This window comes from Equus przewalskii, chromosome 27 (genome assembly GCF_037783145.1).
Source record: "Equus przewalskii isolate Varuska chromosome 27, EquPr2, whole genome shotgun sequence".
In the NCBI taxonomy this organism is placed as follows: Eukaryota; Metazoa; Chordata; class Mammalia; order Perissodactyla; family Equidae; genus Equus; species Equus przewalskii.
Window position 1 is genome coordinate 8,325,178 of NC_091857.1, and position 23,575 is coordinate 8,348,752.

Genomic DNA, 23,575 nt, shown 5'->3' on the forward strand with positions numbered 1-23,575 from the left:
AGAAAAGGAGACACAGGGAGTTCAAGGTTTTATGCAGTTTGTTTAGTTCAAGTTTATGCAGCATTTATTTCCCAGGAGGTAAAAGATCACCACCTACTTAATTTCATGTACCTCCTCCCTCTGAGCTTCTGGGACGTGATAAAATCACTGGCGTATACTAGCTTACCCTGATGAGATCTGCTGTCAAATGTGACCTTTTTGTTCTTGTTCAGGCCGGACCCTGTCACCAACACGTGCCTGGAAGAGGCTTCAAACATCTGTTTAACTCCCTGTACACTGCCTTTCCCTCTGTTGGCCCACCCAGAGGCTGCAGCAGATTCCTCCCATGGTCAGAACGCTGGAAACCATCCACAGGCTCCAGCAGTGACTCCCAGCAGCTGAGGGGACTTTATGACAGGACATGTCCCAAGCTTTTTATCTTGTTAAGGAGACTATGATCATTTTAGGAGGCCAATCTCAGCTCAGACATTGTCCCGGGGGGTCTCTTTCCTCTTTAAAGACTTTCCAACCTAATTCTCCCTTCCCCAGCCCGGCACTTCGGTAAAGTGCACTGGTTCTCCCAGGATCTTTGTGTCAGGAGAGGATAAGAGGAGCCTTTCCTTTTTAGGACAAGAGCAAGAAGAAAAACTCAGAGCTGGGCGTGACATCAAGACTGACTGTGTGGAATTTTGCCCTAGCCCTGTGATCCTGGAACACAGAGAAGGTTAGAGAAACCCCCCCAGGCTTGGTGTTCCAGGAAACAGCATCCTGCAGAGAAGCCCCCTTCCATATATGACTTAGATACGCTCACAGATGCCCCCTCGACAAGGCCAGACACAAACTCTCCAAACTTGTATTCTTTGCCTCGTACACTGTTCCTCGCTGAACCGCTTGTCCCCACTGATCACTCAGGACCAAACGCTGGTTAACCAAACTTGTTAAGTTCCTGCCCTTCACTCAGGTCTCTGAACTTTAAGCCACCCTGACAACCCCTCCCTAAGAGCCCCTGTCAAGAATAGGCTGGTCTCACAGTAGAACATTCTCTGAACTCGTGTCCCACCAGGCCACCCTTATCCCACTTCCCCACACCTGGCTCTTTCTAGCATTGTCTGCTCCTCCAGAGAAAGAAAGGCCTTTTCTGCTTAACTCTTGAGACACTCGCAAATCTCTGGTCAGCGTTCTCCCTGTTCCAGTAGTGCTTTCCCCCATCTTCCTGCTTATCCTGGCTTAGGCCCCATTAAATGCCTAGATGGTTCTTCCCCAGTGTCTCTCTGTCTCTCTCTCTCGCAAACAGATGTACACACTTCTCCAGAAGGGCTCCAATATGGCTATTTTTCTCTAATAAAGGAACAGGTGTGGTGATGCACAAGTTACAAGTAACATACCACAGAAAAGCAGATTTTTCTTTATCTCTGAATTTCTATCCACTTTTGATGTCCTCCCAAATTGCTTGGCAATCTCAAACCCCGTATTGAGATCTCTGTTTTATGTAGATGTGTCTTTCAAAACCTGCTGGTAAAGCCAATCAGTCTGACTCAGAAGAAAAATAAGCTCAGAAAACACAAGCAAGGCTCGTTTTAATTGTTTCTTTCCCCTCTCAGTAAACAGAGCATGATTTGCCATAAAAACGTCAAACTGTGGTATTTAACTGAATAAATCCTGAGGATTTTAGGTAGAATACATAATACTTATTCTGACATGGTATTGTTTCATGCTCATTCTAACCTGGTATTGCATTCTCAGAAGGGAGAAGAAGTCTTATAGGTTCGTGTGTTTTAAGTTAAAAATAGTATTTGTTTTTCCTAGCATTCGTGGCTAGCCGTGGCCTAGGTAGACTCTCACGGTTTAAGCCTTTTCAAACTAAATTTGAAGCACCACTATTCTTTCCTATCAGAGTAAAACACATTCTAAATCCTAATAAATCTATTTCTTTAATATGCCACTTGATGCATAATAGTGCAAACACAAACACATAATGGGCTCCTCTTGAGAAAGGAAAATGTATTCACTCCTGATGAAAGATCTTTTGATAATTTACTCTTGGCTTCACCACTTGATTTATATCATCTTCCCACATTAATTTGTTTTTAATTTTTTTTCTGCCTTCTAAGGTTTTTCTCATTTCAGTGACATAGACATGACAGATGAGGTTGATGAACTCCGGAAGTGCAGACTCTAACTCAGATGAAAAGCTTAAATTATTGCGCAGTCCTACAGAATCTGGGGAAGAAACGTCGAAGTCTGGATTTCCAAGAGCTTGATCATAGCATTTTAGAAACAAGTGATGAAATCAAAACAACAAAAACCATGGTTACAACAGAGTGTATTTCTTTAGTTAATACTGAATGGCTCCCTGGAGTGTGTTTTTTCCAAGTCTTCAGCTAATTCCATTGTGTGCTTTAAAAATGATGGCAAGGCTATAGAAGCTCCTTAAAATCCCTTCTTTATGATAGACTTTAATTTCAAAAATGTATTCCTTCTATGAACTTTATTTTAATTTAGAGAAAAGTAAATAAGTTGTTTAATTACCTTCAGTGAAGGAAGGAAGTGATATAGATGACAATGCCTCAAGGTGAAACATTGTTTTCAAAAATAATACGTAATCCCTTTACAGGTTCTGCTCGTGTACCTTCACATGGAAGCTCCTATTCTGTTTTCCGGTCAAGGTAGAAGCTACTTATTGGATCATTTTTCTTTATTCTGTCTCAGTAATGAGAAATATATTTTGGTGATCTTTTTTCTGCGGTTAGATTGCCTGAATGTATTTCATGTATCTCTTCAATTGTCCTTTAATTTCCACCTACAGCCTCGCAAAGATGCTTGGTTTGAGGGCACGGCCCTGGCCAGAACACTGGCACCCCAGCACTTCCTCCTGGGTAAGCAAGGGTCATTGCGTATCACTTTCCTATCTGTAAAATGGAATTCTGGTGGAGATGAAGAAGGGTCATATATTTAAAGCATCAAATGTTGGGATTGATTAATTCATTGATGCTTCTAAACTTATTTGAGGATGACGTGTTCCATTTACTTAAACTATTCATTTTTTCCCCCAAAGCACCTGTATATATTGAACTTTTAATATTAGTCTGAACTGCAGTGGAAACATCGAATCTAACTGTGTACCCACTGGATGCTAGAAACATCCTGGTCCTATTTTTGGAATAAGTTTGGCTATAAAATTATGCAACCAGTGCAATTCATTTTTTTTCCTAAAAAATGCTTTTTTCCTTATGTTTTCCCATGCATATACTCCAAATAAACTTCATTCTATAACAATCCTTTTGGGAAATGAATTCTTCAGGAAGAGGTGGGAATAGAAACACTTTTAGGTAGTAAATTCCTTAGGAATAAATCAGTTTAGTTCATTTCTTACTTAACATCCCAGGAGCAATCTCTTTTTTCAGAGCCCTGGACTGGAAGCTTTCGGCTCGTTTGCTAAAATTTAAGGATCTTTAATCTGCAACTAAAGGAAGGTATGGCAAAGAATCTTCCTGCTAAAGCATCCTCTTAGCTCTATCATGGGAAGTCACCTAGTTGTTACAGCTTATGAGTAGGAAATTCTGTACAATCTGTGACAGTATGCAATATCTTCAAAATGTGTACTGTGGAGGAATTTGACCATGTAATTCTTATAGTTTAATTTCTACATGGACCCATGTTTTCAAGGCTATACCATAAGTACCTTAAGCTAGAACATTTCCTAGCAACCCACCCACACTACTGACTTATTTAGATGTGTTCTATGAAATTGTACATGAGAAGACTTCTTGAGAAGTCCTTTTGTTATTTTGGCTTTTTTTTTGTCACCAAGAACTGATATATTTCCCACTGATAAACGGCTTAATAATGAACAATTATCAGTGTGAATTTTGGAAGAAGCTATTTACAAATACTGTTTTTATGCATCCATGCTCTAATAATGGACTATTTCAATAAAAGTTACCCCTCATATTTTACTAAAGAGTTTTAAAATCTGATCCCGATATTCCTATAATGTGTTGTCTGATCATTTGTGTTTCTGAAATTAAGAATCCATTTACATGTCCTGATTACCAGAATTCTTTTTCAAAGTGTGATAATATAAACAAGTTGACTAAGATGGAATACTATAGCCATCGTATTAATGTTGGTGCTATTCATATGTTTTCATTAATCCCAAGCTTATACATCTTATGGAACAAAAATGTGGCTTAGAGAAGATAACTTGCCCAAGTTACACTGCTAGTCGTTAGCAACTTGAGATTTTAATCTGGTTGTCATAATTCCAAAGCCCATTCTTGCTCTTTGTCCTCTGTCCCAGTTCTGAGTATGTGTTTTATGGAGCACAGCTTCTGGCACAGAGTTGTCCCCAAAAATGATTTGTCGAGAGATGAATCAATAGAAAGTACTTACAGCAAATGGCCAGACTTCACACACACCTGTCCTACTGGGGAAGTATTTATTTAGAATGTGCACAGGATAATAGGAATTGTAGATGTGGGGTTTGCTGTTGCCCATTGCACTTTGGCTGAAACAGATATCAGACTTGGGGGAGAGACCTCGGCTCTCAGGCTGTGGGGTTTTTAAACTGAATTGTTGTGAAGCACTACCTCTTCCTGTCATGAGCCGGGGTCCAACTCTTGTGGTGGCTGCTATTTGGTGAATCGGCCAATAGCATGACCTGCTACCTGAGCTGCCTTGGTTTGGGGAGCACCAACTCCTGCTCTGACTTAATCATGAATTAGAGCCCCTCTATACTGCTACAGCAAATATGATGGGGTAGATGGGTGACCTAGTCACCACCTTGGTGCTCCACCAGCATTATTTGCCTTAAGCACTTGTATTGCAAATTTTCAAGGAACTTTGCAAGAGACCAACATGCAGGAAATTGCTTTGAATAAGTTACCTTTTTCCTTTTATGTATGTTATTGTTTATATAATTATTTTGTTTTATATATGTTCATAAAAATTGCCAGTGGTGCCATGTCTCCTTGATATCATTTGCTTAACCCCTCATTGAGTTCATTCTCTTTTTTCATTTTCTTTTTCTTTTGGGAAGGATATACAAACTTTCAAGGAAAATAAGATGATTTGTGAATGAGAATAGCAATGATAAGGCAGAATTAGTAGAACAATTACTTCTGCTTGCTACTTTTTTGGCAAACAAGGCCTGATTTGTTCGGGAAAGAGATGGAGTGGACAGTTCCCAACCTGGTATGATAAGAGGCAGCAGGGAAACTTGCTTGTTCTTCAAATACTCCCTTTTATTTTGACTACATTTTGAAAAATCCTGCTGTAAAAGGTTGTTCTGTTTAATTAAAGGCTTAAAATGACAGTTCTCCTGGGAGAGCTTACACTGAGTAACTATCAATCCCTTTTGTGGGAATGAATTTCTGAAGAGTTAATAAGAAAAGGAATTTAGAGGGGCCAGTAGTAAGAAGAGCCTCTATAAAATTACTGAATGTAGCATAGGATGGCGAGAGCAGCCACTCAACAGGAAATCATTGTTGATGCCATCAAGGTCAGATTTGTCTCTTCAAAGTTTTTTCTACACCCAATGCTGCCCTAACCTATGACTTATCAAGTGGCAGTTGCTTGTTCTTTTAAAGTTTACATATGTCCAACATCTGGATCATGGAAAATTTCAACTATACTCTCAATATATTTGAGTATTTGAAAATAAATGGCTAATCAACTACTCTTCTTTTAACCTTCTTTCCAGATGGAAGAAATCATAATCCCAAATGAAATTTGGGATCACCCTGAACATTACAGTTTAATCTACTTAACAAAAGAATAAACTTGGAAATGATAAACTGAATAATTTTTCTCTAAACTGAATATTATGGATAAAACTATGGAACCATCTCATTCAGCTAAGATTACATACAATTTTATTTATACTGTGGATCCCAGGAGAATATAAAGGTAGCATTTGAATTTATTTATATTCTCTTGCTTGTTATTCAGTATTGACTCTAGTGGGATCAATAAGTAAAAAATGGTAGGGATCTGTATAGATCATACTTTAAACAATTTGTTGCCTCTTCTTCTTGGTCTTAGGCTACCTTCTATTTTTTTGTTTTGAAAGGCACAAGTGTATTAATCATTTGCCTGGATGTAACAAAATCCGCTCATAATTTCTTAGGCAAAACCTGGAACAATTTTGGCAAATCTCAGGAAATCCAAGGATGAGAAGTGCAGCCAGGCTCTTCAAGGGACTAAAACTAAGAGCATCCAAACCAAGACAATCAAGACAAGCCAGAGACCAACTTCCCTCTGTCTCTCTCTTCCTCTCTTACAGTTCACATGGCCTTTTAATTTTGCTTCCCTCTGCACTTTACTCTTCTGCTGTGGGACGTTCACTGCTTTCCCAGCAAAGCTGGGAGGCAAGCATGATTGTCCCAGGTCTAATTTTGCATGTTTTTCAGAGTCTAGCACCCAAAGACAGTGGACTCTGTTCCAACTTAAAATTCACGAGAAAATTACTTTGGCCTAACTTGGGTGAAAATATCATTCATTTATAAACCCATTTCATCAACATCACTTAAGCCATTTTTGAATCATCAAGGCATTTTCCAGATTACTTCATCTTTATCTGTCTAAATATTTTAAAGTATACAAATATTTGAATTGGTACACGGTGTCATTGATAGATATTTTATACCAAGCCACAAGTAGTCATTCTGATAATATTAAAAAATTGTTTCTTCATATTTGCAGATATATATTGCAATATCCTCAAAATAAATAACCACTGCATGGATTTTCAAAGTTATCTTTAAATGGCTTATTTGTTGTAGCATCCAACCCATGAAATCATGAGGTGAACCTTCCAAATTAAATCTCCCAATTTTTTCTAGCCCTAATTTACTCCTTTCTAATATTTTTACTAGATTCAGCCATGTCTCTTAAGTGTGAAAAAGGGACATTTTTTAAAAAAAACAACACAACATTCCTCCCCATAACATAAGATTTAGTCTAGCTATTACCTCTTTGTGAAGCCGCTCTCACAATTTCCCCCATGCATGCAGCCCCATTACCCAGCGAGAGGGTCCTTGCCCCTTATCCCTGCTCACGTAGCACATAAAACAGGCCACCGATTGCAGGATTACTATTCTGGAACTGTTTAGTCTTCTCTTTCTTGGAAGAGGCAATCGGCTTTGATAGGGCAGGAGCTCTGTCCCATTCAATTTGTATCCTCAGTTCCTACTTACCACAGGGATAAGTACACAGCAGGCGGACAGTGAACGCCAACAGTCATTTAGAAATAGCTCAGAGTCGCACAAATGACTATGGGATAGTGGTGCTCCGTGGCCAAATGGAGTTCATCCTGTTCTCAGTTACAAATTTATCCAGAAATGGCTATTTATCTTGGACTTAACCTTCATTATTCATTTTTACTTTCATATATTTTGGAGGAGTCCCAAGAATAGAGTAGTTTTTGTATAAAACAAAGAGTAGCAATTTTATAAATGAGAACTGTGTGACACCTGTGATATTGACATGTGGCATAGATCGATCTATTATGATCTTTGGGGTAAAGGGAAATGAGGAGTTAACTACTTGGTTCTGAAAATATTAGTCTGGAATCACATTGTTCTTGACCCCAGCTTCTTATGATAACCTATGTTATATTTTTAGAAACCACCTTATAATTTCCTTAAGTTATAATGACAAGTCAGAATATTTTAATGGAGAGTGAGCATAAAAAGAAAAGTGAAGTATAACAATGTCACATTTTAAGTCACAAACTTAGCAATCAACTACATTGCAGTCTATTCCAGTTTAACGTTTTCTTTCTGTCTTTCTCAGTATTTTTGTGGTTCATACCCAGACTTGCAGGCTCCATCTCTTCTCTCCGACATCTCTTTCTGGGTGACATCTGGGCACAGTGAGAGCATACATAATGTCATGTTATCCTTATCTGCTGGCTTCCGAATGTCTCCAGTTGAGGTGTAGATGGTCCTGCCTGGTTTCAGGCCTTGGTTTCTGTCCTTGAATCTTCTGTGAAGTGTCTTAATATCATCTCTCTGTGCAAGAAAATTCCTGGGATGCTGGCCATCTCCTGTTATCTGGGACACACACCTTGGTAATCCCATAAGCAATCCTAGCAAGTACTTCTGACACCATGATATCCAAGTCTGTGATTTAGGGCTGTTTACCGTACACCCACTAAGATGTCACACGAAAACTTCCAGATTTCTTTCATACTTTTCCCAGGCCATGAAGAATGCAGAGGTCACCGTCTCATGATTTGTTCTCTGTCTATATAGGTCATGCCATCATCGGTACTTTGTGGGAGCTACCTTGTGTTGTCAGGCTGCTCCTCCAAAGGGTTTTGAAATTTATAAGTCATAACCTAAAAACAAGGAATAAGCCCTCCTCCATCAATATGGATATTCCTAACAACCTATCCTAGAATTTTGATTCCAAGGCAGATAGGATTTTTGTGTCACACACTACATTTCACCTCCACTTTCCCCAAGTCTTCCTTTCCACCAGGACTAGAAGATGCTTTCTTTTTGGAAGTGAATTGCTTTACATTGTGCTATGGACCAAAGTGTGTCTGCCCAAAATTCTTAAGTTGAAGCCCTACCTCACAGTGGATGGTATTTGGAGATGATGTCTTTGAGAATTAATTATGTTTAGATGAGGGCATGAGGGTGGGGCCTTTATGATGGGGTTAGTGTCTTCCTAAAAAGGGACACCCAGAGCTTCCTTTCTCTCTCTCTCTCCACTAGGTGAGGACACAGAAATAAGGTGGCTGTCTGAAGGCCAGGAAGGAAGACCTCATCAGACCCTGATCATGTCGGCACCCTGATCTCAGACGTCCAGACTCTAGAATTGTGACAAAATAAATTTGTGTTGTTTTAAGCCACCAGTCCATGGTATTTTGTGAGCTGATTAAGACACATTCTATCCATCTTCTTCCTATTGCATGGCTTAATCTTAATAAAAAGGATTGTTGGGGGACCAAATGCAATTCACCAAAAAGGTCGCATATATTTGGGGTATTATAAAGTATTATTTCTGTTTTGGATAAAAGAACAGAAAAAAAGACCTCAAATTTGGACCAAATAATAAGAAATCAAGTATACATTATTTTTCAAACCGTGGGTTACAACCCATTAATGGACGGTGAAAATAATTAAGAAGGTCATGGTTAGTCCTTCTCTTAATGATTTAGAACAGAACAAAATAAAGTAGAAAACATCAGAATTTCCTTTGTGAAATTTTTAGTATTCAGTTGTATGGATGAGCATGTTTGCTTCATGTGCGTGTGTCCCAGTTAATGATGTAGAATACATTTCTTCCTGAGACGTTAGCTATTAGAGCTATATCCAGCTGCTCAAAGAGATGAGGATCTAAGTAAACCCTTCACTATGTCTCCACTGTCTGCAACAAAGAATCATTGGCAACAGTGCCTTCTGAAAGGGATCAGGGGACTGGTCTTGGAGACCAGTGTGGGATTCTGTTCTCCCGTCTGTCCTTTGTCCCTCATACATTGGGTTTATCAGTATTGGATTTCAAAATTGATGGTGATGTCCCTACAACCACCTTTTTTTTTAAGTTCTTTGATATTTTATAAATTTCCTTCAACTTTTCCCACCCTCCTCCCAGTCAAGTTCTGATTCCTGTAATATCCATTGTATAAGGTTTAACTTCTCTGAGCATCATTTTCCTTATCTGGGACATGAGAGAGTTGAACTTGTTTTTATTTAATGTCCCTTCTAGCCCCAAGACTCTATAATTCTTTTGCGTTTATCTAAGAGGATTGCATTTATGACAGTGTTTCTCAACCGGGGGTTTTATGACCAGCTTCTCAGCGTCTGAGGATATATTCTCAAGGACTGGAAAGCTTTAAACTTTGTTGCCATAAATTTTTGTTTGTTTTCTTAACCTTGAGAACTCAGACACATTTTTTTGGATGAGTGGCTTATACAAGAGCTTGGGAACTTCAGGTCGTTTAGCATAACTGTAGCATGTTGTATTGTACACGGGGACACAGGACGAGGCAAGAGGTATATACAGAGGTGGGACCATGAACAGCCTTGCAAGCCTAGTTAAGAATTTTGAACTTTATCCTGAGATCAACGTGTGTCTGTGTGGAGTAGGGGTGGGTCACGGGGATGTTTGTGGTAGAAGACTATAGAAAGAATTCATTAAAAGGGAGAGACAAAATCAGGTTTTTGTTTTAGAAACACTGCCAAAGTAGAGAACAGGTTTGAGGTGACAAAAACCTGGATCTAGTCAGGACAGCTTTAATGTTATCAGAGTGAGAAACAATATTTGCCACAGTAGGGCGTGACTGGACAGTTGGGAAGGAGAAGTGTGGAAAAATTGGAGAGAGACTTTGTAGATAGATTCATTGGAACTTGATATTGGACTAGATTTTGGGAATAAAGGAAAGGCAGTATGGAGGACGACTTTGGCATCTGGTTTGTGCAGTGAGGTAAGGTGATGAAAAGGCCATCTTCTTGGAGTATGTTAGAAGCTGGTGGAGTGGGAGGTTGGAAGAAAATGGAGAAGACAGTTAATGTGAAAAGTGGGAGAGAAAACTACCTCCACACCTTCTAGTACTATCAGGCAGTGTGGAGGGCCTCTTTGGAGGAGGAATTATGAGTTTGTACACATTCTCTCCAGCAGCATTCAACAGCCAGTTAAACCTAGTGGTTTCATTCATCCAGAATTGTGAAGAATACAAAAGATAGACACAAATTTGGGTGGCGTTCAAGAGATATTGGAGAGCCATTATAATGTCAGATAGGTGTGTTAAGTAGATCAATTTGTGTCTTGTAGTACACATAGGATCAACACCCGTTGGGGAGAATGGACAGAGGGAATTACTGAAATGCACTGCAGTGATAAATGCCTCAGCCAACCCCACTAGGAGATCTGGAGCTGAAATGGCCCTTTAGTTTTGTGCTTTTGAGGCAAGGAGGCCTGTCTTTTATCCTCTCAATGGATCTGGGCTGCTTCCAAGGAGGGAGGTGTGACCCGTGTTAGGCAGCTTTCTTCAGCTTAGAGCAGTGGTTCTCAAAGTGTGGTTCCCAGAACGGCAGCATCAGCTTCATCTTGGTGCTTGTTAGAAAGGTAGACCACACCGAAGACCTACTCAATCAAAAATCCGGGGGCACGGCCATCTGTGCTTTAAGCTCTCCCCATGATTCTAATACAGGTTAAAGTTTGTGAACCACTGGTTTTGGGAATCTATGGAGAGAGCTCAGTTGAAAATTGCCAGCAATCTAGACTCTTAGGAGCTGGGGAATGGGTGCTCATTCCTGTAGGGGAGAAATGTGGGAACGCCCCTGTCATCAGTAGGTCAAGGCAGAAAAACCAGGCTGCAGGTAGTGGCTTCTGTTCTGAGTTAGGAGTATTAAAGGCAGTTGAGTAGGAAGGATATAGGGGACAAATTAAAGAATTTGATTATTAATTGTGAAATTGTACTGTAAAGCATCATTTTCCATTTATTGCCTTTTTCTTTGTTTCAAATTCATTTAATATACACAATTAATCATATGCTTTAATATCAACAACTTTTCTGAAGTCAACTATGATTATAATAAACACCTATGGATATGGAGTTTTATGTTGTGATTAAGCAACAGAATATCTTTCTAGTTCAAATACTTAACAGGAACTCACAATATGTTTTTTTCCTTTATTATGTACAAGGTAGTCATAATTAAAAGAGGAGCTCTTGAAAGTAAATTAAGTTCTATTATATAGAATTATTAATCTAAAGGAAATACATCTTTCCTTAGCTGATTAGCATAGAAGTTAAGTTCTCATTAGAATAAAATACCTAATAATTCATTAAAACACTCGTAAATTTGTGTAAAACTTGATTTTAAGCCCACATTCAATCAATTCTTTTCCAAGGCTGCTGGTTATATCTATACTTTATTGCTGAGCTTCTGCACCTTAAATCCTTATAACGCCAGCCTTGACTAGAGAAATAGTCATTGCCAATGCACAATTTATTTAATGCACAAAACAGTTTGATGGTTCAGTTCATCGCAGTCCAGATGCTGTGACGTGGACATCTTGAAATTTGCCACTGCCCAGGCCCGGTAGTACCTGGAAAGTGGCAGTCCATCTTGAAAGGGGATAAAGAGGAGAACTGTACAGTCCTTTTACCTTGTTTTTAGATTACATGCAAAAGAATTTACTTTTGCAGGAGCTGGTAAGGGTTCTGGGCCACTTGAAATAGAATAAATGCTTTCTTGCAAATAGAAACAATTAAAGATATAACAGGTTTAAATAGCTCTGAGGATGGAAATTTAGGCTTTTGTTTTGGTCACTACCTAAGGATAATTAGTAGCTTCTTTAGAAAAAAATTAAGGTGTAAATTTCTCATTAGAAGAAATTTAAAACAAGGTAAAAAATGGAACAACCAAATACCAAACAGGCAGAGCGTTACAATGAAGGACAGATGGCTCAATCTGCATGAAATAGTTGCCTTCTAGTTTTCAGATGACCCATCTCCTGAGTGGATTGCAAACTCAGCACTGTGGGGTTGGGTTAGCTATTTGCTCCTTGTCAGCGACGAGTTAGTGTTCCTCCTGCCTTTTTATTATTCATCATTTTTTTTTTAAAGGTTGGCCCTGAGCTAACATTTGTTGCCAATCGTTTTGTTTTTTCATTCTGCTCCCCAAAGCCCCCCAGTACATAATTCTATACTCTGGTTGTTGGTCCTTCTAGTTCTACTATGTGGGATGCCACCTCAGCATGGCTTGATGAGTGGTGGTAGGTCCGCCCCCGGGATCCAAACTGTCGAAACCCTGGGCCGCTGAAGTGGAGCATGTGAACTTCACCTCTTGGCCACAGAGCTGGCCTCTATGATTCATCATTTTACGGGTGTAGAGAAGGATGATGACAGAAGATAAGAAGCAAAACTGGACAGTGGGTTTGTGGCTGCTTAGAAGATAACAGGGGAAGTTGAACTTAGTTGCTTGCAATAGCTTTTGATTGGCAGTGGCACCTTGGGATACCCTGAAGGTGAATGGAGATGGCTATGGAGTTCTGTCATGGGTGAAGGTAAATATCAATTATTCTTCTCATTGTTCCTGTTAATCTCTTTTACAGGTGATTTTTTTTTCTCTTTTTTTTCATTGAAAACCTCATTAAAATTATTTTCTTTGTGTGCCCATTCATATTGCCCAAATACATTACTGCAAATAGGAATAGTTTTTCAAGGCGTATATTTGATGTTAAAATCAGAGTCTAAATCACTTATTTGACTCCAAATTTATCTTCTCTTTTGTGGTACACGCCCCTGATTTTAGTGAACTTCTCTCCTCTCTCCCCTGAAGATCATGTGGTGCAGAAAGCTGACTGGATTGTCATGTACAGAGGGGGCACATGAGCTCTTGGCCACAGTGATTCATTCAAGGGTGGGCCTGTGGTTTAGCTGGTCTGCCCAGAGGAAGTCTCAGGTCGTTTATTTGGATGTTGTAACAGAACTGCTCTCCTTTGCTGGTTAGAAATGCAGAGGTGTGGTTTCTTGGGAGCCACTGTCATTCATCTTGGACTATAAGGAGAGAAGCCTCTAATGAAGGAAAGAAACAACCAGAAAGAAGAGTCGAGGGGCAGGCCAGTGGTGCAGCGGTTAAGTTCGCGCGTTCCACTTCTGTGGCCCAGGGATTGCGGGTTCGGATCCCAGGTGCGGACATGGCACCCTGTGGCACGCCATGCTGTGGTAGGTGTCCCACGTATAAAGTAGAGGAAGATGGGCACGGATGTTAGCTCAGGGCCAGTCTTCCTCAGCAAAAAGAGGAGGATTGGCAGCAGTTAGCTCAGGGCTAATCTTCCTCAAAAATAAATAAATAAATAAATAAATAAAAATTAAAAAAAAAAAAGTGGAGTGGAGACATGCAAAAAGAATAAAACAAGCCCTGGGAATACCTTCTGAGCTATGGTTCTCGCATGACTTGAAAGACTTTTCAGCCACAAAAACAGTAAATTATCTTTATTAATTAAGTCTGTTTGAGTTGTGTTTTCTACTAGTTGCAAACAGAAAGCATTCTGATAAATGTGGTAATCCTCCGTTGTCCGATCCCTAAATCGTGTGTAAAATTAAAGAAATAAAAAGAAACAGAAACAGACACGTAAGTAGCAATATTTCTACACAATTGTAAACTTTTTTCTGACTTTCCTGCATGATTTGTAACTCATGGGTGCACGCAATACCTTATTTTAATTGCTTATTTCATAGGAACATAGTTGAAGGCATAAATACCTAATATCAGTGAGCAATTTAGAAATTGCTTCCTTTATTTTCTTTTCCTTCATTCTTTGCCAGGAAATATACATAATATAATCCAAGTATTTTTTAAGAGTCAGGAGGGTTTCTCGACATTAACAGAAGACGGTCATCTATGAACAAAAATCCTATTTCATTCAAATATTTTGCTCATGGTAATAAAGAGCGCGAGAAAACAGGACAGGAAATCAGAGAACAAACAAGTTGTTTCTTCTCCTATTTCAAAGATTACCTGGAGGTATCCACTGCCCTTTACTATATAATTAGAAACTTGAAGTTAAAATTTCCAGTGAATAAAAAGCCTGTTTTCATGAATATATTGATATAAATAACTTAGAGAAAGCTCATATACTTTTATCGCAGGTCAGAACTCAGCAGTGGAGCTCGATCACTAAATAACCAAAAATGTCTGCTATTTTTTTTTAATGTGACTGCATATGTATGTTTATATAATAGTTGTTGACTGCATATTCCAATGTCCTTGCTTTTTTAGTATTAAGGGCTACAGTAAGGAGCCCAATAGGAATTTTGACAATGAAGGAAATAATTGGCTCTCTGGGAGAAAAATCATAAAATCAATATTAGATTATAGGTCAGCCGACTTACAGCAGACTAGACTGCTTCTGGTTGAAGTATTAACATATTTAATGAAAGAAAGATGCAACACAAAAGGGACATCAATCAACTACGGAAATGGAGGAAAAGAAGCCATGTCTTTGGGCAAATGGTAGATCATGAAATAAAATGGGGATCCTAGTCATTGGACATCAAGTTATTTATGTCCCCCTGAGAAGGCTGGTCCTGAGATTTGGAGCCAGGGGGCCCTCAAGTCTTTCTGATCTGAATGGAAAGATCGACTCTATTGTGAGGTGGAAGAGCAGACATTCTCACCTGTTGCCATTAAACGTTCAATTCACCTAACTCCCAGTGTTTTGATTCCAGGCTCACCAAGACATCTGATACCCATGTCTGTCTTCCTTTCTGTTTTTCGTCCTTGTCACTGCAGTTGTTTGACAGTAAATCAATAAAACAGGCTTTGACTATGTTTATGGCTTGGCCACATAGTTTGGGCACTGGGAGTTCTGTGTCAGCTCTGATGACTCAAACATTGACGGCTTGTTTGAGAGTTTTATTTTTCAGTGCATATAAATAAATTGATCCTTTGGTATTTATCTTACATGTTGTTTACTAGTAACTCTGAGCCGTCATTCAGGGCCTGATCCCATTCTGGGACATCAATGAGAAAGTGTCCTTGTGGACTTCAGAGTGAAGGAACATTATAGAAAGCTTTTTTTTGGTGTGATGCCACTTACTTACCTTTATATTGATTTATAAAATATCCATCATAAAATTGTCAGGCTTTGTTCAGACTTTTTATATAAAGTTGATAATTTTTTAAAAGCTTTCATAGCATCCTATTGTCTTCAGGGTAAAGTTGGGGCTGTTTAGGGTAACATGCAAATCCCCTCATGATTGAACTTCCATTTCTTCATCTCTTGACACCCTGCTACATGTACTGGATGCTTTAGGCATATTGGCTATTATCCTAACTACCTACACATAAAGGTTTAGGCCAAACATTATCTCGGGGGGAGTCACTTCTCCTTTTTCTTCTTTCCCTTAGTTAAACACAACTCTTCTTTGAAGATTTAGCCTTTGCTTTCATAACATTTTTGGCAATACTATGGTATAGTGTAATTATTGACTTGTCTATCTCACCCATGAGATTACAGGCCTTTTTGAAGGAGCGTTTTGAATGAAGTCTTGGTATGCCTAACATGTAAGGAGAGTGTTTATATATGAAACTCAAGGGAGTTTACTGAATGGATAAATGAATGGACGAATGAACAGAATAGAATTTGGCTCCCAATCCAAATCACTTTCCTTGTTACTAATTATAGTAGACTGACATAATGTCCCAATTCTTTATTTCTCCCTGTTTCCATACCCACTGCCCTATACCTTTGGTGGGGCCCTCACAGTCTGACTCTTCAACTCTGCCATGTGGCTTGCATTGGGCCAATGGAATGTGGGTGAACAAGATGCAAACAGAGACCGGTGGAGAGGCATATGAAGCAGAACCACTTTGCAGGAGAACAAATAAGCCCAGCCACGCCCAGCCAGACCTAGCCTAGATCAGCTGAATCCCAGTGATGCACGACATAAGTACTCATTGCTGTAGGCCACTGAAGTTTTGAGTAGTTTATTATGCAGTATTCTCATAATACATAACTGATACCCTGCAATCATTGGTGATCTTAATCAAGCAATAGCCCTGGTAAAGGTAAAGCAACAGTTAGTGGTGACTATACACAGAATGGAGTAGTGGTTATTACTACAGAATGAAGTAGGAGTGGAGTAGTGGATGTCTAGTTATTGTCAGTAGCCAATATTACCTCATGCTAAAATTTTGTTCCCAGTTAGTTAATTAGTTAATAATTTAGCATGCTCTAAAGTCGGATGTCTTGGCTTTTAACCTCCACTTTGCCACTTACTAACAGTTTGACATTGATCAAATTACTGATTCATATCATGCTTCAGTTTTCCCATCTATAAATTATGGAAAATAATAGCATATACCTTATAAGTTTTGTTATGAGTATTAAATATGTGAATACATGTAAAATACTTAGAACTGTGCCTGGTATGGAATAAGTGCTCAAAAAATGTTGTTTCTATGTGTAAATAGAACCCTGTTTAATGAATTTCCTCGTTGTTCTTTCCCTTGGTGAGCATTATGCTTTGTTCATCTTATCCATGATGTATGGTTCTATAAATATGTGATGAATTATAAAATTATTAATATTTTACCATTTTGTTCAACTACATGGCTCTTTTAAACTCAGAAGTAAGCAGAGTCCTAAATTGTAAGCCATACTCAGGCAACTCTAAGAGTGGCAATGACAGATTTCCTGAGACAGTCAACACGAGATCCCAATAAAATATGGAAAATTAGGCGCTGAGAAGGTAAAGCCTATTCAAGACAAAGCTAACATCCAAACTCCAAAAAAGTAAGCTTGAGACTTTTCTTGCCCAAGTTCACTTCCTTTCAAAGGTTTCCTGAGAACAGTCCCTCATGCACAGATCATCTCTGCCAGACCCTGAAGAGTTAAAGGGGCCAGGACTAACCCTCACACTCACTTCTTTTTTGTCACTTCTGGCTTTTGCCTTTGTTCATATACCTCTTTTGGGCTCCTCATTAGTTGGTACTAGGGAGTATCTTATGGATCCAGTGACAGGAATACTATGGGTTCTACTCTTTCACCATGTGGGCTTTTGGAAAAGAAATCCAAGGTAGTAATAATTTATCAGCCTCCCGAAAGACTCCTACCATTATGCACAAGGCTCTCTATTACATAGAAAACTCAAGAAGCTGCTAAAGAGAATATTCAAGAAGTTGACAGGGAAGGCAGATGAAAAATAGGGAAGCCCCTGGACTTTGCCACATCCTTGCCAAGGAGTTTTAAACAAGAAGAGGCTTCTTAGACGTCTCCAAGGATTCTTCTCATAAAGCACTGGTGATGTGTCTGAGGATGCAGCTTTCCTGTCGTCACCATCTGTGAAGAAGAGAGTCAGAATGCTGAGTGCAGCGATTGTCAGGACTTGTCATCTCTCTCCAGCACTGGCACCATCCCTGAATGAGCTGCTTTCAATCAGTTACTGTGCAGTGCTAAATAAGTGTTTCAGAGCCATTGGTGGTTTTTGCCTGCGGTAAGAATGGTATACTCTTTATAGGAGACAAATACGAGGAATTATATGAATAGTTGGGTACATCTCTCAGAATGTTGTATGGACGTATTTTCAACTTAGTGGGCTAGACTTGTAGTACTTCTAAATAGATATGGATATGAATAGAATTAATTGTGATCCAAAGCTAGTACATGAGGGCATGGCCTTGCCGATGACAACTGAGGGGCTGTGTTAGAACCATCTCCCATTACTAATGGTGCAGAAGTATGAATTACTTGTAGATTTGGCTTCAGGATCATCTTTTCCTGAAGGCCTGCTTAGGGAGATGAGAAATGAGGATTATGTTATTAGAATATAAATTTGGCCTCTGGGGAAGCTCTTCCAGCTCAAAAAATTATAGACATCTTTATAACACTCAGAAATCGTGCTGCATACGTGATAACTCACTGGAAATATGGAGCCAGCCACACACAGCAGAGATACGTGGGACAGTGTCTCCATTTGGAAGAAAACTGAAATGGCAGCACCACCTTAGATGGTGATGGCCACTGCAATACCGAGGATAAGCCTTGGAGATGCAGAAATGAAAGCTGTCAGTACAGTCTGCTGACTTGTAAATTCTCTGACAAACGTTTGTTAAACAGTATGAGAATAGGTGAGAAAAGAGGCCTGACCTGTGCTTGGGGTGCGAAAATAGTTTGGGAATCCATTGGGGGTTACTATGTATTATCCCCTTTTCCAAGACCGCTCTGCAACATTGTGAAAACTGAGGCAATAGGGGAGGTCGTGGATGCTGACTTTTCACTTTGGGTACACCTGGGGAAGACGTCCAGGGTGGGAGGAATTCACTAATCTCCTTTAAGCTTTCTACCATGACGCACAAGGCTTTACATGGAATGCTGCTTCTTTTTTTTTTTTTTTCTGGAAGCAGTGGAGTCCTATTTACATCAGAAGGGACAGCAAGTACCGCAACAATCACTAAAAATGAAATCCTGCAGCTCAGCCTGCCAACCAGCATGGAAAGTGTGCAGCTGTAAGTGAGCTTCACAAGGCAAGTCACACGCAAGGGAGGGAAGACAGGAAGATGCCAAAATAGCTTATGGAGAGCATGAGGAAGGGGGCCGACTGAGAACGGCAAGCCACACAACCTAAAAAGACTCACAAAAGAGAAATCTTTGGCTTAGCTCTCTAGAAGCAGATAGACAGAAAGAAGAATAACAGAGGCCATGTCGGCGATGCCAGGGCAGTGTCAAACTCAGAGATAAGACCTGCCTGGAGAACCTGCCACTGTGAATGCAGGGGTATAGCCATTTGAACCTAGGATTTAGAAGGACCCTGGGTTATACATCAAACTTGGCAGCTGTATTTGATAGTCTCCCTGTCTTCTGTGTCATTGTTGAATATAAAGGGCAAGAAACGAAAGAGTTGCAGAGACATCTTAAATATTAAAGCAATACAAATGACACTCTCAACATGAGATCACAAACATAAACATTTCAGAAAAGGCTGTCTAAATGCTCTATGTATCTGTTATTTTCATACACACTGACACCTCCGTGTAAGTCATGAAAAAAAAGGGAAAATATATTCAAACTTAGGTTAGCATCTTCCCTTCTTTGCTATTCTACTAGCTTGTTGGCCTCTGTTCCCACATGCCTGAAGACTGAACACTTAAAAACAGTGCGTGTGCGGAGGATGCGAAGGTGTGTTTACAGGCTGCACATACATGTAGGTGCGTTTTCTAACATCTGAGCCCATCCTTGTGGGAATTCTCCTTGCTTCTCAAAAGATCTTAACAGGACTTAATCTCTATTCATGTGAAACAAGAAACGTTGTCATTCTCATTTTATTCCAAAGCCATCTTTAATGCCAAAGATGAATCTAGAGATGGGGGAAGTTGACATTTACTCAGAATTATTATTCAATCAAAGTTCTATTTTCTTCTTATGATGATTTCGTTTGTCAGAGTAGTTTTAATGCAAAGCTTGTGATCAGGTTTTTTCCTTAAACAATTGGTGCTACCATCTGTGTCACCTGAGGCTTCTTTTTGTTGATTATTTTGCATTGTAGCTTCATGTAATGCCACACAATGAAAACGTAAATAATTTGCGCCTTGTTTTGTTGGGAGAGAACTCTCCAGACAGTTGTGTGGTGCTAGAGTACTGATTCCGGAGAAGGGGAGGCAACATAATATTCTTCCCACAAAAACACGCCACTTTTTTTTCATCCTCTCTTTAAAATTCTTTGTTTAGTTTGATTAGAGATCCAGATCAGAGGCATTTTCTAGGGCATGGGACCTGCCTGCTTGGGAACTTCCTACTGTGCTGATGAAGCACCATTCACCTAGCCTGAGCCGCTGGAGTTCAGAACAACCCTAGGGCGTTTTTGTTTTCTGTTTTATATCTCGTTTGTTCTTTCTCTTTGTTCTCTTCCGTTCAGAGGAAGGTGTGTGCTAATGCCAACTTGTCAGAAGTGTACCCAGCAGGAGGAGGATATGAGCTGTTTGGATTCTTTAAAATCATTCTTGCTTATTTGCCCTGTGCTTTAGATAACAATTAGAGGGTAGTCTTTCCACAGACAGTGGCCTCACTCCTTAAATAGCTTAGGCGAGAAATTGTGTTGCTCAGTAGAAACCTATAGACTTTGACGGTTTACCCCAACTCTCTCATAATTTGCTCTTAGCCTCCTCGCCCCATGCTCAGTAGAAATGGTTTTGGCTATTTTTTCTATAACAGAGCTGTCTTCAAAAAAATTAGATACACTGGAGATCGACTCTGAAACGTTAATGTTTGGTGAATTTTAGATGCCGGTGTGGGTTGTATTTTCTGCTATCTTGCCAAAGCAGGTACTCTCTGGCCTCGCCTCTTGGAATAGCTTGAAAACCAAAGGTGGGGCCGAGCAAAGTTAATGATCTAGTAGTATTTTCTTAACTCAATTTTCAGAATATGTCATCGGCCGGGGAGTGATCAAAAATGAACATCCTTGCAAAATATTTCAAGAGCTAGAGTTTTGGATCAACGCTCGTGTATGGCTTATGGACCGATGCAACTTTCACGTCAGCTGCTTTTGATTGACTCTTTGTTTTTACGTGTTTGTGCTCTCGCTAGAGATAAGAGAAAACAAGTAACAGCGAGAGGAAGGGGACTCCTGTAAGCCCCTCTTATGCCAGAAAAACCATCGTGAGCCATTCATTCTCGTCCTTCAAACATTTTCCCCTTCGCATCCATAAAAGAGCCAGATTTTAAGTAGTGATACTTAGAACCAATGGACACTAGGCATTTTGATTTTCTACTTACTTATTACTCAGAAAGCTTGATTAAGTATGTTTTACTCAATTAGCCACAGATGAGCCCTTGTGCACCACTAGTTCGTAATTGCCCTAATTGATTCTGAGGAGAGATCTTTGGTCAGAGTCAAGCCAGATGTAGGCTTTGTTAGTGATTTTGATGGACTGACCCCAGGAAGCTCCATTTTTACAGCTTTGATGTAAAAAAGCCCAAGAAGTTTGCCCAGACTGCTCTGCTTACTTAATTATATTTTTGATAATTTATTTTCCCAATTGACTTCTAGCCAGGCCAGGTTGTGTTTGATCTTGATGAGGTTGCACAGGTTTGCAGAAGAGGAGGAAATGTCCCAGCTCATTATCTTCTACTCTTGCTTTATCAGACCTGTGTTCAGGAAACTGTATACAAAGTCTTGCTCTCAGATATTTTCTTTAAAAACCATTCCTTTCTTTTTCTCCTCTCTTCTGAATCATTTCATTAACATAGGTTAAATTAGTCTCTTTCCTGTCTTCTAATCACTGATGTTGGAGATTTCGCTCTCAGACACTCATTCTGCTCTCTTAGGCATTATTTTTTCAAGTCTATCCAAACCAATCTTATTTCGGTAAAGTGAGGCTTTAAGATTGGGTTAAGATAAAGTTCCGTTAGATCTAACAATCAGATTAATTCAGAATTCTTAGTTAATGCTTAGAAATTTACTAATAAGACAGTATAGCAGAAAACATTTTGATACGGGTTTTTATTTTTGATAATATTTCTGAATTAGACTCAGCATCTCCTACTTCCTCCTCCCTCTCTCTGGAAGAGAGACAATAATAGAAGGCAGAGAGGAAGCCAAGATAGGTAAGTGTTCTGTCATGAGGCAGAACAAGGACTGGAGATAGTAATTAAATTAAGTGATGAAAAGAATAAAGTTTTCTATGTTTTGGGTTTTTTTACACCTGACTTTGTGGACTATGAGGTTCATATTTATTACAGTCATTTCTGTTATATTCTATTATAACTGTTCTTATAAACATTTGTTACAGGAGTTCAATGCCTGTTGACTCACACTGGCATACTCCCTTAGAATGCAGACAACTTGGGGAATTGGAAAATATAAAGTCCTTTCCACCCCAATACCCTTTCATATGTAGTTCTTGCAGAGGAAAAACAGAGGTTGGAAGCCAGGAAGTATTCACTCTATGTGTTGGACAAATATACTGATGGACAAATATAAATATTCTGCATATATGTTTCTTCGGAGCAGAGGGCATAGGTTCGAGTGAGAGGGGAGGAATGTGATCCTGAAGCCACATTTTATGCATTACACAATTTCACCTAAAGCTTCAGACTTTCCAGACTTTTCTCAATCACATTTAGCAGGCAATTTGTCATAGCCTAAGAAAAGATTAACAAGAGAAAAACAAACAGAAGTTTATTAACATGTGTGTTCTGCGTACCAGAACAGCAGCCAGTGATGAGTAATCCAAAGGGATGGTTAGAACTTGGGCTTGGAAACCATCTCAGGTCAAACAAAGAAAAAGGAATTTGGGGCTTTTGGGTGGGAGAGGCAAGTTATGGGAAGGTGACCAGGAAAAGTATGGTGAATGAGGTTGTTTAGTAAGGTTTGTTATGCAGATTTAAGTCTTTTCTTTTGATAAGAATTGTTGAGTCCTCCTCTTCCTGGTAGAAGAAAGGGAAAAAACTTGTCAAATGGAGATTTCCCTTTGAATGTAAATTTCCTTTACAAAAAGAAAACTTGCGAGCTGTTTCTGGAGCTTTACTTTCATCTTCTGGTTCTCAATGGCCTTTAGCTCAAAATAATCCATATGCCAAAGAGGCATATTTGGTGGTGGTGGTGGGGGTGCATATTCTGTTACCCTTCTTTCATCACCCCCTCACTTGCATTATTTAAGATGTTTCCAGTTAAAGTTAAAGCCAACTGAGCTGAAACTGTCAAATACTAAAAAGAAATAAAAAAGTTCATCTCTATGAAGGTTTAATATTAGGTTTAATCCAATGACTCAACCTGGTCATCAAGGACACAGTTTTGGTTTATTTGTCTGCTTTGTTTCTAAGATATTAGCCCCTACCCTGGGATTGTTTTCTTCATAGTCACTTAAAGGTGGCCAGCAGATTCAGGGCCAAATGCCTATGACAGGAGAAAGAGAACCTTTGTCTCAGAATTCCCAGAAAAGTTCCTGATGGCCCATTTAATTGGTACAGAATAATTCCCACTTCCCATTAATTGACCTGCTACCACACAAAGGGCGTGATCTGCTTGCCATGAGACTGTGGGGGCCTGCAATTGGCCACCCCAAGATATGTCTCTTTGGCATGAGGATTGTTTGGGGCTGGTTACTTTTAGTAAACTGCAGACAGGAAAGCAACT

General features: G+C 39.5%; 1 long non-coding RNA gene across 1 annotated transcript in view; it reads left to right on the forward strand.

Moving 5' to 3' along the window:
* LOC103555161 (uncharacterized) overlaps positions 1 to 8,842 on the forward strand; it is a 30,537-nt gene extending 21,695 nt beyond the window's left edge. Inside the window, exons 8-14 of the long non-coding RNA XR_545933.2 lie at positions 608 to 703; positions 2,091 to 2,645; positions 2,786 to 2,855; positions 3,384 to 3,452; positions 5,681 to 5,886; positions 7,774 to 8,050; positions 8,703 to 8,842. This is a non-coding gene — a long non-coding RNA (uncharacterized lncRNA). The remainder of the gene's footprint in view (positions 1 to 607; positions 704 to 2,090; positions 2,646 to 2,785; positions 2,856 to 3,383; positions 3,453 to 5,680; positions 5,887 to 7,773; positions 8,051 to 8,702) is intronic.
* The last annotated feature ends 14,733 nt before the right edge of the window (positions 8,843 to 23,575 follow it).